At 37.7% G+C, this 18,209-nt stretch overlaps 1 pseudogene; it reads left to right on the forward strand.

Moving 5' to 3' along the window:
• Positions 1-12,723: 12,723 nt before the first annotated feature.
• Positions 12,724-14,808, forward strand: LOC150003087 (dixin pseudogene; annotated as a pseudogene).
• Positions 14,809-18,209: the final 3,401 nt, after the last annotated feature.

The raw sequence follows: 18,209 nt of genomic DNA on the forward strand, positions 1-18,209 counted from the left end.
AACAAGATGGATGCAAAGAAGCCCACTCCAAGATACATTATAATTAAAATGCTAAAGGTTAAAGATCAAGAGAGAATCTTAAAATTGGCAAGAGAAAAGCAGTTAGTTAACTACAGGGAAGTTCCCATAAGACCGACAGCTGATTTCTCATAAATTTTGCAGGCTAGAATAGATTGGCAAAAAATATTTAAAGTCATGAAAAGCAGATACCTAGAGCGAATATTGCTCTACCCAGCAAAGATATCGTTTAGAATCAAAGGGCAGATAAAGAGCTTCCTAGAAAAGAAAAAAAATAAAGAAGTTCATTATCACCAAGCCATTATTATATGAAATGTTAAAGGAACTTATCTAAAAAAAAGAAGAAAATCAAAACTATGAACAATAAAATGGCAATAAATACATATCTATCAACATTGAATTGAAAAATAAAAAAACTAAGCAAACCAGAAGAACAGAGACAGAATTATGAATACAGAGACCATTTCTTGTATTATTATTGTTTTTCTATTACAGCTGTCCCATTTTTCTCTCATTGCTACCCCCACAACCAGACCACCCAATCTCCCACAGTCATTCCTCACCCATTGTCCATTTACATGAGTTACTTATACTAGTTATTTTACTAAACCCTTCCCCTACTTATGCCCCTTCTATCCCTTCCCTCCTCCCTCCTGGTAACTATTATTCTGTTCCTTGTTCAATTTTGTTCATTTGTTTGTGTTGTTCATTACTCTCCTGTATCAAGTGATATCATATGGTATTTTTCTTACATTGCCTGGATAATGTTGTTCAGCAAAATTCTCTCTAGTTCCATCCATATTATCGCATATGGCAGGAGTTCATTTTTTCTTTTGCTGCATAGTATTCCATTGTGTAAACATACCACAGTGTTTTAATCCACTCATCCACACATGGGCACTTAGGTTGATTCCAGCACTTGACTATTGAAAACAGCACTGCTTTGAACATAGGGATGCATAAGTTCTTTTGAATTGGGGTTTCAGGATTCTTTGGATATAATCCTAGCAGTGGAATACTAGTTTAAAAGGCAGTTCCATTTTCAGCTTTTTGAGAAAATTTCATAAAGTTTTTTATAGTGGTTTAACCAGTCTGCTTTCCCACTAACAGTGCACTATGGTTCCATTTTCTCCACGACCTCACCAGCACTTGTTGTTTGTTGATTTGTTCAGGATGGCCATTCTGACTGGTGTAAAGTGGTAATTCCTTGTGGTTTTCATTTGCATCTCTGATGGCTAGTGATGTTGAGGTTTCTCTCATATGCTTATGGACCCTCTGTATGTCTTCCTTGAAGAAGTGTTTGTTCAGGTCTTTTGCCCATTTTTTAATTGGGCTGTATGTCTTCTTTGTGTAGAGACATGGAAGTTCTTTATATATTTTTGAGATCAATCCCTTGTGTGAAGTATCATTGACAAATATGTTTTCCTATACGGTGGTTCCATTTTCATCATTGTGTGTGTGTGTGTGTGTAGAATTTTATTTATTTATTTATTTATTTATTTTTATTGTTTTTCAATTCCAGTTGTCCCATTTCCCCCGTTGTTCCCCTGCACCCAGCCCACCCTTTCTTACACAGTCATGTCCAACCCTGTTATCCATGTCCATGAGACATTTATACATGTTCTTTGATTAAATCCTTCCCTTACTTATCCCCCTTCTTTCCCTCCCCCCTGATAACTGTTATTCTGTTCCTTGTTCAATTTTGTTCATTTATTTGTGTTGTTCATTAGTCTCCTGTATTAGGTGATATGATATGGTATTTTTCTTTCTTTGCCTGGCTTATATCACTAAGCATAATTCTCTCTAGTTCCACCCACAATGTCTTAAATGGCAGAGGTTCCTTCTTTCTTTCTGCTGCATAGTATTCCATTGTGTAAATGTACCACAGTTTTCTAATCCACTCATCTACAAATAGGCACTTAGGCTGTTTCCAGCACTTAGCTATTGTAAACAGCGCTGCTATGAACATAGAAGTGCATAAGTTCTTTTGAACTGGGATTTCAGAATTTTTCGGGTATAATTTTAGAAGTAGAAATGCTGGTTCAAAAGATAGTTCCATTTTTAGTTTTTTGAGGTAATTCCATATTTTGTTACATAGTGGTTGCATCAGTCTGCATTCCCACCGACAGTGTAGTAGGGTTCCCATTTCTCCACATCCTTGCCAGCAAAAGTTGTTTTTTGATTTGTTGATGATGGTTATTCTGAGAGGCATAAAGTGGTATCTCGTTGTAGTTTTTATTTCCATCTCTCCAATGACTAGTGATGTTGAGCATTCTTTCATGTGTCTACAGACCCTCTGTGCATCTTCTTTGGAGAGGTGTTTTTTCAGGTCTTTTATCCATTTTTTAATTGGGCTGTCTGTCTTCTTGGTGTTGAGATATGTAAGTTCTTTCTATATTTTGGAGATCAATCCCTGTGTGAGTTATCATTGTAAAATATGTTTTCCCATGTGGTTGGTTTCCTTTTCATCTGGCTGATGTTTTCTTTTGCTCAGCAGAAACTCTTTAGTTTGATGTAGTCCCATTTGTTTATTCTTTCTTCTATTTCCCTTGCCTTAGATGATGTATCAGTGAAAATATTGCTACATGGGATATCTGAAATTTTCCTGCCTATGTGTACCTTTAAGACTTTTATGGTGTCACACCTGACATTTAAGTCTTTAATCAATCTTGATTTTATTTTGGTGTGGTGTAAGTTGGTGGTCTAGTTTCATTTTTTTTGCACGTCCCTCTCCAGTTCTTCCAGCATCATTTGTTGAAGAGGCTGTTCTCACTCCATTTTATGCTCCTATCCCCTTGGTTAAATATTAGTTGACCATAGAGACCTGGGTTTATTTCTGGGCTCTATATTCTGTTCCATTGATCTATTTGTCTATTCTTAAGCCAGTACCAGAGTGTTTTGATCACAGAGGCTTTGTAACATAGTTAGATGTCTGGTATTGTGATTCTTCCTGCTGTGTTCTTCTGTCTCAGGATTGCTTTGGCTATTCAAGCTCCTTTTTGATTCCATATAAATTTTTGAAGTATTAGTTCTAGGTCTGTGAAACATGTCATTGGTATTTTAATAGGGATTGTGTTGAATCTGTACATTGCTTTGGGTAGTATGGATCTTTTAATGATGTTGATTCTTCGCATCCAAAAACATAATATTTGCTTTCATTTATTTGTAACTTTCTTAATTTCTTTTTTCAGTGTTACATAGTTTTCCAAGTACAGTTCTTTTATCTCTTTGGCTAAGTTTATTCCTAGGTACTTTATTTTTCTTGTTGCTATAGAAAAGGAATTTTTTTTTTAGTTTCTGTCTCTGATATTTTATTGTTGGTGTACAGAAATCCCCTAGATTTCTGTATATTAACTTTGTACCCTGCTATACTGCCAAATTTGCTTATTATATTTAGTAGTTTTTTAATTGACTCTATAGGGTTTTCTTTGTATACTTTCATGTCATCTGAAAATAATGACAGTTTTACTTCCTCTTTCCCAATTTGGGAACTTTTATTTCTTTTTCTTGTCTGATTGCTGTGGCTAGGACTTCCAACACTATGTTGAATAAGACTGGAGATAGTGGACATCCTTGTCTTGTTCCTGATTTCAGGGGAAATACTTTTAGTTTTTGTCCATTGAGTATGATGTCGGCTTCAGGTTTCTTGTATATAGCCTTAATTATGTTGAGGTATGCTCTCTCTATTCCCATTTTGCTAAGTGTTTTCATCATAAATGGGTGTTGTACTTTATCAAATGCTTTTTCTGCATCTATTCATATAATCATGTGATTTTTTACCTTTCACTTTGTTTATGTGGTGTATTACATTTATTGATTTGCAAATATTAATTCATCCTTGCATCCCAGGGATGAATCCCACTTGATCGTGGTGTATGATCTTTTTAATGTCTTGCCGGATCCTGTTTGCCAATATTTTGCTGAGGATTTTATCATCTATGTTCATCAGTGATAGTGGCCTTTAGTTTTCTTTCTTTGTTGTGTCTTGACCTGGTTTTGGAATTAAGGTAATACTGGCTTCATAGGAAGAATTTGGGAGCCTTCCCTCTTCTTGGATTTTTTTGGAATAGTTTGAGGAGGGTAGGATTTAGTTCTTACATAAAGTTTTTTTTTTTTTTTTTTTTTTGTGTGTGTGTGTGTGTGTGTGTGTGTGTGTGTGTCGGGAATTTTTTTATTATTGTTTCAATTCCACTATTTGTCATCAATCTGTTCAGGATTTCTAGTTCTTCTTGATTCAGTTTTGGAAGTTTATGTTTCTAAAAGTTTGCCCATTTCATGTAGGTTGTCAAGTTTTTTGCCATATAGTTGTTTGTAGTAATTTCTTACAATCCTTTGTATTTTTGTGATATTGGGTGTGATTTCTTCACTTTCATTTCTGATTTTATTTATTTGGGCCCTCTGTCATTTTTTCTAGATGAGCTTGGCTTTAGGCTTGTCGATTTTGTGTATCTTTTTAAAGAACAAGCTCCTGCTTTTGTTGATCTTTTGAATTGTTTGTTTAGTCTCTATGTCACTTAATTATGCTCTGATCTTAATGGTTTCCTTCCTTCTACTCGCTCTGGGATTTGCTTGTTGTTGTTGTTCCAGTTATGGTAACTGTAGGGTAAGATTTTTTTATTTGAGATTCTTCTATCCTTTTTAGGTAGGCCTGTAATGCTATGAACTTTCTTCTCAGAACTGCTTTTGCTGTGTCCCATAGGTTTTGGGCTGTTGATTTTTTCCTTGGTGTCATTGTTAACCCATTTAGTACTTAATAGCATGTTACTTATACTCCATCAGTTTGAATGTCTTTGAGTTTTTTCCTTGAGGGTGATTTCTAGTTTCAAGACATTATAATCTGAAAAAAATGTTTGATATAATTTCAATTTTCTTAAATTTGTTGATGCTTGTTTTGTGTCCTACTATGCGGTCTATCCTTGAAAATATTTCATATGTACTTGAAAGAAATGTATGCCTCTTCTTTTTGTTTTTTTTCTTAGGTTTGTCTGCTTCAATTTCCCACCTTTGTGTATGAGATACTGTATGGAGATCTGGGGGACTTTGTTGCAGTCTCTTTGACCTCCTAAGCTTGATGCTCTTGGGACATTCTTTATATAATTTGTTTAAGCTGTCTGGTTGTATTTCAGTTACTCTTTGGTGAAACCTTGCCTCTGGATAGTTGAATGAGAGTCACTCTGCCCACCACATCTTGAGTTGTTTTGTAGAGATGCTGTTAAAACATAAGCACACAACCCAGGCAAGAAACTTACACCCTCAAAAATATCCCCACCCACAATCACACTATCAGCAGCAGATAAACCAGTATTAATATAGATGTAAAGAGGTTAAGACTATTATACTACAGTAGTCCCTCTCTATATCGTGGTTCATCTATCGCAGCCTCAGTGTATCCCAGGATTTAAAAAATATTATATTTAATAATTTATCATGGTTTTTTCACTATATTGAGAAATTTTTCAGTACTGTATACATATGTTGTTAAAGTAATGTAGACTTAAGAGTTAGAGTATGTTTAAGAACATAAGTAGTTTTTATAAATTGTGGGAAAGATAAATAAGGGAGTGGGAAAGGTTAACAAGGGACTAGAAATAGTTTATAAGTGTGTGGGAAGGGTTTATAAAGCCTTAAAATATATAAATACTAAAATAAATGTAAGGTTCCTACTCCGCAGATTTTCACCTATCGTGGGGTGGGGGGGTCTAGAATGTAATACCCATGATAAGTGAGAGAATACTGTATATGAAAAAAAGATACCTGTTGTTTTAACTAAAATAAAGATGATTTTTGAGGTTGATGGTAGAATAATAATAGTAGCAAGTAGAGTCAAGGCTATGTGAGACAGTAAGTAATATATACATTGTATGTTGAAAAAGGGAGAAAAGAATATAGAATGAAGTGAGACAGTGGAAGTGTATACTATTAGGGTTATATAGCAGTTATATGTTATATAGTTAGTGCAAAAGGGAGGATAAACAAAACACAAAAACAAAAAAATTAAAGAAGAAAAATAAGAGGGAGAGAAGGTAGGAAACAGAGTAAAGAAAAAGCTATTTCCAAGTACAACCTTTGGGCGCTGTCTTCTTTTTCTGGATCCACCCCTGGTCAAAACTCCATGGGTTTCAAGTCTCCTTTTCTGGTTGGTTGGCTGTGAGGAGATCTAGCTGGATTCTGAGGCTTCTATTCTCTTACTGGTGGGCCTTCTGTGAGCTGCACTGAGTTGAGTCCCCCCCATGGTCCTGCAGCACCCTACAGCACTCCTCAGGCTTGTCTAGTAATGCTACTCTGCTGGTAAGTCAGTGTGCATGCCCATAGTCCCTGCCCAGCCTCAGGTCCTGTCTCCACCCCTCCTCCAAAAAAGTCTCTGTGTTGCCTCCAAACTGCAGCACTGGTCTGCATCCCTGTCTGGCAGAGCCTTGTTGCACATGTGCATGCACAGAGTTGTTCCCTTGGAACCCCCACCAAGTCTGGGGTTTTGCCGCAGCTTTCCCATGTGGGCTCCTCTCTGTGGCTCAGTTATGTGTTTTTGTTTGGTGCAGCCTTGATTCAAGCACCCCTGGTCACCAGGTTGCCATCCCAGTGGGGCCCCACGAGGACTCAGTTCACACAGTTTCTCACAGTCCGGGCTGCTCTCTGTCTTCCCACACCTTTGACTGTTCAACCAAACCTTCTGGCTGACTCACTTCAGGACTTTGCCAATCAGGGCACCTATGGTGGAGAGAAGTTTCCAAGCAGAACATGGCTAATGAGCTGGTCAGCGACTGCCTTTTTCGGGTGTGGTGCGGCAGAGACACCAGGTTGGGAAGCCCAGCAACTCTGCTTGCAGAGTGAAAGCTGAGCTTTCTGCCTTCTTTCACGTTGCTCCCACACTCCCATCCCTGTTTTCCGTATCTGAAATCTGCACACACTCACTCCACTCTGTGTTTGTACTCCAAGTCCTTCCTCAATGGGAGCAAGCAGACAACACTGCTACCTACTCTGTTGCCATCTTTTTTTTTTCCACCAGAGAACATTTTGGTGATTGCTAGATGGGAGGATTGTGCTGGGTAATGGATGAAGAAATAAGAGGATTGAGAAATTCATAGAAGCGTTATTTACAATAGCCAGGTGTTGTAAACAGCCTAAGTGCCCATCAATGGATGAGTGGATCAAAAAAACTGTGGTACATTTAAACAATGGAATACTATGCAGCATAAAGAAAGAAGGAACTTCTTCCTTTTGCAACAACAAGTGTGGAACTAGAGAGTATTTTGCGTAGTGAAATAATCCAGGCAGTGAAATACAAATACCATGTAATCTCACCTAATATAAGAAACTAATGAACAAAACAAGCAAATGAACAAAATAGAATCAGAGGCATGTAAACAAAGAACAGACTGATAGTGACTATGGTGGAAGGGGATGGGGTTGAAGGGGGGAATAAGGGGAAGGATCTAGTCAATGAACTAGTATAAATGACCCATGGACATAAACACAGGGTGGGGATTGACTGTGAGGGGGAGCAGGGTAAGGGAGAGGAATAGGAGGAAAATGGGACAACTATAATAGAAAAAATTTTTTAAAGAAAATAGTTACTTAACAAAACCTGCATTTTTCAGATTGATTTATAAACGTATATCTTCTATCAGAAAATATCTTAACTCCACTTTGCATAGATTAATACAGTGTACATTAACTCAGTATTAAAGCTCTTAAAAATTGTTTCAGATTGCTTTTCTGTCTTTGCTTGCTGCATGAATTAATCTTCAACAAAGACTTTTTTAACTAAAAGATGAAATATTTTTCTTAATTACCATTTCACTGAAATACTGAAATCCAACTTAATTTGAATTTTTTATTCATCACCAACCTACTCTTCACCATTTATAATTTTTAGTAATAAATTGAAGTCGTCGGCAGCCGTCCGTCTCGAGAGACGATGGTGTAGCTTCTTAAGAGTCTATCTGCACCGCCGAGAATGGCTGTGCAGTCCGACTCGGGAGTGACATGGTATCTGTCTCCTCCCGTGTTGTATCGACATCTTGCGATGACGCTGAAGCTACAGAGCCTGGGCAGGGTAATATGGAGGGTCTGCTGTTGCCCATGCAGCAGACCCCCCCTCTCTTCGCAGCTGAAGGATCCAAGGGAAAGACGGAGTCAATACAGCTTGGCTTCAGGTGCGCCGCAGGAGTTGCCGGTGTTGACTACAACGTCAAACCGCCTTAGGGACTCCGGCTCCGGATTTTCTGTCGGGGTTTACTCCCCTAGCCTTTCCCCTGAAGAGGTATGCCGCAAGGCAGCGGAGGTTTTTTGGAGTCAGAGTTTTCCTTCTCTGATGTACCCTGACTGGAAGATCGAACCAGCGACACTTAGCTCGCAGGCCGACGCTCAATCCACTGAGCTAAACCAGCCAGGGCTAATAAATTGAAGTATTTCTTCCATAAATAACATGTACACTTTGTTTTCCACAGCTACATAACCCTTATTTCTCAAGGCCTAAGATTATATTTCAATAAAATTATTTTTATTTTCAAAAAATATATACAAAAAGGTAGTTATGGAATAGCCATGGGGATGTAAAGTGTATTATAGAAAATGGAGTAGCCAAAGAACTTATACACATGACCTATGGACAAGAACAATGGCGGGAGATTGCCTGAGGTAGTTGGCATGTGCTGGGTGGAGAGAGCAATGGGGAAAATATCAGGACAACTTTAATAGCATAATCAATAAAATTTTATTGAAAAAAATAAATCACTTTACAAATTATCTGTCTGTAATTGGCATATTTGAAAAAAGAAATAATAAATCACTCAAAGACACTTTGATCCTAGAACTTCAAACTTAATAACAAAAATGGATACCCTGCTCAGCTGATCTGTTCTCCCTCTGAAAGCTGTACCTTGGTCAGTCAGGCACATAGTGGTTGTGGAGACTAAGTTTTTTCTACATCTCCAAAAAATGCAATAAGTCCCAGCACTCTAATAGATATTACTTACAGAATATGAAATTACAAAATTTCTAAGTGAAAAAAAAAATATATATATATTTACATTTCAAAACTACTTTGTTCTTTGTTTTCTTAATTTCTTCTTCTTACTTTTTCATTTTAAGAAGAAATTGTAACCTGACTGTTTACTCACGAAGAGTCATCAAGACCTTATTCCCTATAAGGTAATCCTGAATGCCTCACATTTCTGAGAAAGCAGTCCCTTGAGCCACAGTTTATGCAGACTCTGTGCTAACACTGCAGTGGACTCACACAAAGTAATAATTATATTCTGATGAAACTGAAAATTATCAAAAAAATCTTATGGTTTGCTGTATACCATGTGGAGAAATTATATTTTTTTATGTTTATTTGCATTTTTTTAATTTTTATTTTTTGGTTTTTTAATTACAGTTGTCCCACTTTTCCCCATTGCTCCCTCTCCACCCAGCCCACCCCTCCTCCCACAATCATATCCCTGCCCATTGTCCATGTCCATGAGTCATTTATACATGTTCTTTGACTAAACCCTTCCCTCACTTATCACCCTTCTCTCCCTTCCCCCTCCCCCCATTGACTTTTATTCTGCTCCTTGTTCTATTTAGTTCATTTGTTTATGTTGTTCTTTAGTTTCCTGTATTAGGTGATGTCATATGGTATTTTTCTTTCTTTGCCTGGCTTATCTCACTAAGCATAATTCTCTCTAGTTCCATCCATGTTGTTGCAAATGGCAGGAGTTCCTTCTTTCTCTCTGTTGCATAGTATTCCATTGTGTAAATGGTGTAAATGTACCACAGTTTTTTTGATCCACTCATCTACAGATGGGCACTTAGGCTGTTTCCAGCACTTAGCTATTGTAAACAGGGCTGCTATGAACATAGGGGTGCGTAAGTTCTTTTGAATTAGGGTTTCAGGATTGTTCGAGTATAATCCTAGCAGTGGAATCGCTGGTTCAAAAGGCAGTTCCATTTTTAGTTTTTTGAGGTAATTCCATACTGTTTTCCATAGTGGCTGCACCAGTCTGCATTCCCACCAACAGTGCAGTAGGGTTCCCATTTCTCTATATCCTCTCCAGCACTCGTTGTTTGTTGATTTGTTGATGATGGCCATTCTGACAGGTGTAAGGTGGTATCTCATTGTGGTTTTTATTTGCAGCTCTCTAATGGCTAGTGATGTTGAGCATTTTTTCATGTGTTTATGCAAAAAAAAAAATGAAACTAGACCACTAACTTACACCACACATGAAAATAAACTCAAGATGGATCAAAGACTTAAATGTAAGCTGTGACACCATAAAAGTCCTAGAGGAAAACATAGACAGGAAAATTTCAGATATCTCATGTAACAATATTTTCGTGGATACCTCTCCTAAGGCAATAGAAATAAAGAAAAATAAACAAATGAGACTATCTCAAACTAAAGAGTTTTTGCCCAGCAAAAGAAAACATCAGCAAGATGAAAAGGAAACCAACCATATGGGAAAACATATTTTACAATGATATCTCATACAAGGGAGTGATCTCCAAAATATATAAAGAGCTTTCATGACTCAACATCAAGAAAACAGACAACCCGAATAAAAAATGGGCGAAGGACCTGAACAAACACTTCGAAGAGGACATACAAAAGGTGCAAAGAAATTATCTTAAATTACAAATTTTAGGAATCAACAATGTATCACTTTACTAATCCAAAAAAGAAAGTAGGTTTCAGTAACTTAATAATGCTCTGAGAGATGCTCCTGTGAGTTTCCTTTCTTGGCACAGGATGAAGCCTGAATCCCTAATGATGAATCTCCTCTCTTACTACTCTGCTGTTTGATTTTTGATACCAGCCAAAGACCCATAATTAAGAACCTATTATTTCTATATAAAAGGTCATGATACAAGGCATCTGATTTCATTATTTGAACATTTTGAAGCAATTGCTAAAGAATTGAAACCAATTAGAAGACATCTATTGCTTCTGTATCATTTTTCCTGAATTATGACTAGAAATTAAATTTTATAAATTACCAGTTATTAAAAATCTAATACCAACCATAAATATACAGAAGAAGGTAAAGAAAATTTATTTCAATTCTAGGATTTTCATGTTGGTTTATTTGAAAGTCACATGAGACTAGTTTAAAAAAAAAGACCAATTTATAGTTCAGAGTACTGAATGATGTTCTTTTGAATAGACTAGTTTGGTTTAGCAATCATGATAACTTTTATTATTCTATTTGGATTGTTATTTAAAATATTGTGGCACATTATCCTTACATCCTAAGATTAATTATTGATAATTTCAACAAAATTATATCATTCTTAACTAAAAGCTGTGATAATTTTTATCACTGGGTTCTCATTTTAAAATGGATAAAAACCATAGTTGATTCTTAATCTAATTATTCTGATTTGAATCACTGTTATTTAAAGCCAAATACACTTTTTTTGAAATGAAAGCTTTTTATCTATATTACATCAGTGCTGTAACTTTATGGATCTACTCATATAGGTAATAGATTTTATTTTTGTCAAATAAACTCTACAAATAAACTTCTTATATACTATTTGGTATCTTATTTTTCTAAGATGCCAATAAAAATTAAAGACACTTTTCTGAGAATAGTTGGTTACCCTGATGTCCTTGCTTATTTTTGAAAGAAGGAGATTTTTCTCCAAAACAGTAAATCTATGTAGCTATGTTAACAAAAGAAACTCATGTTCATCTTATCCACTGAGAAAAACTGATGGAACTAATAATATGATATAATAAAAATATATTGTTTATGCTCAGCAATGTTACCCACATAATGTTACCACATACCAGTGTTTATTTAGTGGTCTTTCAGTGCTAGTTTTTTTTAATCATTATCAAATATCTTCATGACAATAGACTAATTTTGTTTAAAATGTGGTATTTGCTGTATGTCAAGTTAATCCAGGACTCCCTGTAGGAGGATAAAAGCTAGGTATGAAAGAACAAGAAAATCCTTCTTAGATGGAAATTTTCTGACTGATATGCAGAAAATGGTGGTTTCTTAAGAGGTAAAGTTACTTCCTTGTAATTCTTCTACATAAATATCACCAAGGAAATTTCTAACCACTCATTACCTGCCTTTATAGAGCAATTTTTCTTTAAAATTCTTAAAGAACTCTGTGATATTCAAAATCTTTTCACCACCTACTCTGGGAAACAAGATTGAGTAGCTATATGTTAAAAATTAGACCTAGAACTTACTTCTGATCCAAAAATCACAGAGCAAATCAGGAAAGCAAATTGGTGCATTCAAAATATGCTCATTGTTTAAAATTGAGCATATAGTTACATTGGACGTCATAAATCCCACTCTGGAGTATTTACCCTAGTGAAATTAAAAACATATAAACCAAAGTTTATAGCAGCTTTATCCATAATTTCCAAAACTGGAAACAGCCCAAAGTCCTTCAATGGATGAATAAATAACCAAATTGTGTCTGTCTATACCATAGATGCTACCAGCAGTAAAGGTAAATGAACAACTGATATATGAAACCACAGGACCAACAACAAATAACTAATGCTGAGAAGCCAGATTCAGAAGACTATATATTGTATAATTTCCATTTTCCATTTTGGAGAAGGTTAAGGTAAACGGACAAAGAACAATTCAATGGTTGCCTGAAGTTGGAGTGGAGGAAGGCATTTTCTTCAAAGGGGGACATATGGGAATTTGGGAAGGTGGAACTATTCTGTGTTATTGTGGTGATAGTTATATGGTCGTGAATTTATCAAAACTCAGAAAACTATATGATAAAAGAGTGGATGTTACTCTTCTGAGTTATACTCTCTTGAGAGAATTTGATGGATCTTGGCAACAACTATAGGCACATGTGACCTGGATGTGAGTGCCCAGCTGAAGAAGAGGCCAGTGGCAAAGCCTGTGCAGGGCCTGCAATAAGATCTTCAAGATGGGTTGATCCTGGCATATCTCATTGAGATTGTTAGAGGAGAAAAGCTGAATGTGATACAACTGAGCCGTAGAAACGAACAGGAGATGAAGAATAACATGGAGAATGTAGTACAATTTGTGGACTCCAAAAGATTCATGTGCACCAGACTTCAGCTAAAGATACTATGGAGAGAACCCTAAAATCTACCATGAAGTTTGTCCTTCCCATGGCAGCTCATTTCAAACCTCACTCTAGCAGGACAAGAAGCCAAGGACAGGACTCCAGAGCCCCTTGGTAAAGTCATCAGCCACACTATACTATTGCTGTGGCCCAGGAGCCCTGCTGCTCTGGTTGTTATGTGTCATGACATGTCATGGTCAGGACAGCACTTTTTTTTTTTTTATACAAACAGAGGAACAGCCGCATGGGTGAGGAGTTTGAGAATCCATACTGGAGCATGCGAGCTCTGGTGCAGCAGTATGAAGGACAGAAAAGGTCTCCATCTGAGTCCAGCTCCTCCAGCCTGACTTCACCCAATCCTATTCACAGTACCAAGAGTAAATCTATTATCACTCAGTCAGAGTAGAAGGAAAATTTTGTGATTATTCACTCTGAAAAAATAAAGAGCAGGACAGAGGCAGACTCCATTACCCCAAGACTAGTGGCTAGATAGTCTCACAACCTGGAAACTTTATAAGAAAAACAGCTGTTGAAACAAAAAGAACATTTAGAAAAAGAAATGGAGGAAGCCAAGAAAATATATCAGAACTACAGGCATTTTGATCAATGGATCCTGAAGATGAACATGAGGGGTCCTTGGCTCTCTGTGAACCAGGAGTCAATCCCAAAGAACAACTGATTATAATCCAATGTCGTCTGGATCAGAGTATGGGGGAGAACCAGGGTCTAATGAAGGACTTGCTGAAATGTAAACAAAAAGCCAGAAACTTACAGAGGATAAAACATGCTTTGCAGCAGAGGTTGACTCAGCAGGACACATCTGTTCTTCAGCTCAAACAAAAACTATTGAGGGCAAATATGAACAAAGATGAGCTGCAGAGCCAGAATGTGGATCTGCAGAGGAAACTAGATGAGAGGAACCAGCTTTTGGGATAATATTTTTAAAAGCTGGGGCAGAAGGATCACCTCCTGCGGCAGCACCAGCCAAGTTGGAAGAAGCACTCCAGAAAGTGTCTGAAGCCAGTTACCATCAGGTGAGTCTGGAACAGGAACTAGAATACAAAGATGTCCTTTTGGCTCATTATATGAAAAGAGAGGCAGATGAGGTCACCTACTACAATAGTCACAATTCTTGAAACAATGGTTTTCTTCTTCCACTAGCAAGAAAGAGTACTGCTTCAATCACTCACAGAGGGAAGAGTGACCTGCAGGTTGTTCAAGATGCCTTCCACAGCCTGCACAACAGCTTCAGTGGCTATAATCCTCAGCACCACACCATCAGCAGCTTAGAGGAGGACATCTCCAGCCTCATGGAGTAACCTGCATATCATAGAGACCCAGAAGAAACAGGAAAAAGGGGTCTAGGGCAAGACACCAAGAACTCAAGCAGGTAGTGAATACTGGGAGTCCTGGCCCCCTAATTTAAGGTTGCATCACTCACAGAGCTCTCCAACTGTCAGCAGAACCTGCACTGAAGTGCTCTATTTTCATGACTGATCAGTTACATCCTTCATGGTCAATAAACCAAAGAGGTTGGGGGAGGTGATACTAAAGGATTTTAAAGCAGTTATTGACTGAGGAGGGAATCACTAATATCATGTCAAAATGCTGGATTCTGAGTTTGGCATTTTCAGAGAGAAGATTTTTCATGATGATGATGCCATCTGTAGATGGGAAGGGGAAGTTGTAGCTTTAGTGGAAGAACATCGTGGAGAGAACAAATGTTGAGTACTAGATTAGGGCTTGTGGAACTTGACACTCCCTGGCTGCTTCACTCAGGAAGGAGTACTAAAACTAGAATACACTAAGAATTTTCTAGTTTATGCTGCCAAAATAGAAGCTTCTCCAATTTTGGCAGCCATAGGTCAGTCCTGTTTCTGTGCCTGACATATGTGGTTGTTAAAATCTCTGCCCAAGTGTAGATTATAAATTAATCTCCAGTTTCTTTTCCATGGGAATGCAGTGTTTTATTCTACTCTGATGACAACAAACCTAAGGCCTTTCCCAATAAGGATGAGTAATCTTGCTCTTTCAGGGGCATTGTTGCTATTATCTGGAACCTGGAAATTGGATGCATCACTGCTCTGTGTTATAGTGTTATTTTAATTGGCCACAGTGGTTGCAGCAATCAGAGTCCCAGAAGTTGTACTCACAGACAAGGCAAAGGTACCATCTTTTTTCCTTCTTTGTTGCTATTAAAAACCAAGAATAACTCATGATTTGTACCAAAAATAAAATCCATTCTTCAGAAATCTTTTGGACTGAACATGGATGGTGCTGAATTGTAATTGGATGGAAATGGGCTATACTATGCTAAAACCATAATTAAGTCCTTGGGTTGCCTCTTGTGTCTAACTGGTTCTGCAACTTGTTTAACCCACAGAGGGCATAGTCCATGTACTGCTGGTATTATCTAGGGACTCTTCAACTTCAGAGCCTTTATTTTTTTCTTAGAACTGATCAATTTTGTATTCAAAAGGAATAAGAAGTGAAAGTCTCCTTAAAAATTCAGGTGGGTTCTGGCCAAGATGGAAGCATAGGTAGACACGCTGTACCTCCCTCACAACTAAGAAGGAATTTACAACCACTTCAAAACTTAAAAAAATTAGAAGATCCAGAAAATCAAACTACATAAAAGTTCAACAAAGAAATAAAGACAAAATAGCCAGAAAGGTAGGAGGGGCAGAGCCGGGACAGGAAGAATCAAGTGCAGGGCTATGGCAGCAGCTATGGTGGCAGTGCTTGGTAGCAGCAGCTGGCAGCATGGCTAGAGGTAGCAGTGGCTGGCAGCAGTAGCAGCAGCAGAACAGGGACTGTAGCTGTGGTGAAAAACACAATTATACATTTTAAACTGGGAAGTGACCCAAGCCTCAAATCAGACCCATCCTAGACCCAGACCAGACTGTGCAGCCCATGGTTCCAGCTGCAAGGAAATATTATAGAACCACATTGCTTCTGACTGTGAAAAACAGTGGGAGAATGGGACTGAGGAGCAAACTGCCCATCTCTCAAAGTAGGCAGATTGTTTAGTATGGAAAGGGGAAGTACCTGGAAAAGGGGTGAGTTCAGGACAAGTAACATTGTTCCCTCTCAGACCCCTCCCCTATGTAGAGTGCCACAATCTAGTGAAATAGGTCACCAGTACTAATAAATACCTAAGGCTCTGCCCCTTACAATGAAACAGGTGTAACAGCTCTACTTAAGTCACATAGGCAAACATAGAAAGGAGTCAAAATGAGGAGACAGAGAAGTATGGCCCCAAAATGGGAGCAGATCAAGGCTCCTATTGGAGTACTGAGCAATGAGGAAATATCTAATGTAACAGACAAGGAGATGGCCAACTTAACAGATGCAAAGTTTAAAGCACTGGTGATAAAGATGCTCACAGACTTGACAGAAACGATTAAGCATGACAGGGAAGAAATGAAGGTTATACTAAGTAAAATGAAGAAAAATCCACATGAAACTAGTAGTGAAGGAAAGGAAACCAGTGTTCAAATCAATTAATTGGAACATAAGGAAGAAATAAACAGTCAACCAGTACAGAAGAATGAAAAAAAAATGGAAAAAAAAATTAAGAGAGGTTAGAAACCTCTGAGATAGCTTTAAATGTGCCAACACCTGAATCATAGGGGTGCCAAAAGGAGAAGAGGAAGAGCAAGAATTAAAAATTATGTGAAAAAGTAGTGAAGGAAAACTTCCCTAATTTGGGGAAGTAAATAGACAGACAGGTCCAGGAAGCACAGAAAGTCCCAATCATACTAGACCCAGGGAGGACCACACCAAGGCACATCAAAATTAAAATGGGCAGGGGAGAAAATTTTTGAGTTGAATTTCACAAGATGAGAACAAGCTTGCTAACGGGTAGAGGAAACTAAACAAGGCATGGATTGAAAGCTACTGCCTTATTTTAAGAAGTACATAAGTTTGTTCACCTTGCTTCAGAGAACTCCTTTCCAGGGCAATGGCAATGAAAACTCGAAGTGCCTACTGAAATAGTAGTTGAAGTCTTACCTTCTCGCTTGGTTTTCACTGACACTCTGGCAGAGATCTGATGAGGATAAAATTCCTGGTCCCTGATTCTGCCTGCTTTCATAGGACCCTTGTAGTTTATAAAGAAAGGGTTGGGTGCCTTGTTACCGCCAGGTGAGAGTGGAAGTCTAGGCATCCTGATTGACCTTTGTTGCCATGTGTGGAGCAGCACCAGTGGCACTGGAAGCTCATACAAATGTGGAATCTTGGACCCCACCTAAGACTTACTGGATCAAGAAGTGCCTATGCTGCTGGAATACTGCCTACACTTGAAAAGCAAGGACCAAATGGATCCTAAATTAGGTGTTCACGTCATTTTGAGTGTTGAGCAGATTTTGGGGTAAAAGATCCTTCTTCATTTGGACAGCAACCAAATCAGCTATAAGGGAAGGAAAATAATCTAGTGAGTTGCAAAATAAGAAATCAAGATCCACGTGTTCCTTTGGATGGCTTTCTTTGGGATAATGAGATGTCTTATCATGCTGAATCACTCATGACCCACACATGCTAAGAATAACCTGGATAGTGCCATGAAATCTTCCACCAACAGAATTGGAAATGCATGGAATGCAAACCTGGATCCCAGTCTAATGCTGTCTACAGAGATGGCTCTTCATGTTGGTAGAAGACGCTGCCTATGCATAATTCATTGCAGGGGTCTGGAAATGTCTGTGTGGAAATTTCTCCCTGAGGCCTGCAATTATATCTGAAATTCTCACCATTTCAGTAAATTCTTTGTCTAAGACATCATTTCAGTAAGGGAACTTTTAAAATGCATAGATATATTCTGCAAGGGTAGGAATACTATTTCAATTGAAGATAATTTAATTTTTTTTCTATTTTTTTTATTACCATTTAGTCTCTTTATACCTTCCTACCCACCACAATTACCACACTGTTTTTCATAGCAAAGGAAAACATCAATAACCCACTGGATAGGAGAACATATTCACCAATACATCTGATAAGGGGTTAATATCCAAAATTTATAAAGAACTTAAAAAAATTCCACGCAAAAAAAGAACAACTCAATTTAAAAAATGAGCAAAGAACCTGAATAGACATTTATCCAAAGAAGACATACAGATGGCCAAGAG

The sequence above is a fragment of the Furipterus horrens genome, unplaced genomic scaffold (genome assembly GCF_987537825.1).
Source record: "Furipterus horrens unplaced genomic scaffold, mFurHor1.1.pri manual_scaffold_8, whole genome shotgun sequence".
Lineage (NCBI taxonomy): Eukaryota > Metazoa > Chordata > Mammalia > Chiroptera > Furipteridae > Furipterus > Furipterus horrens.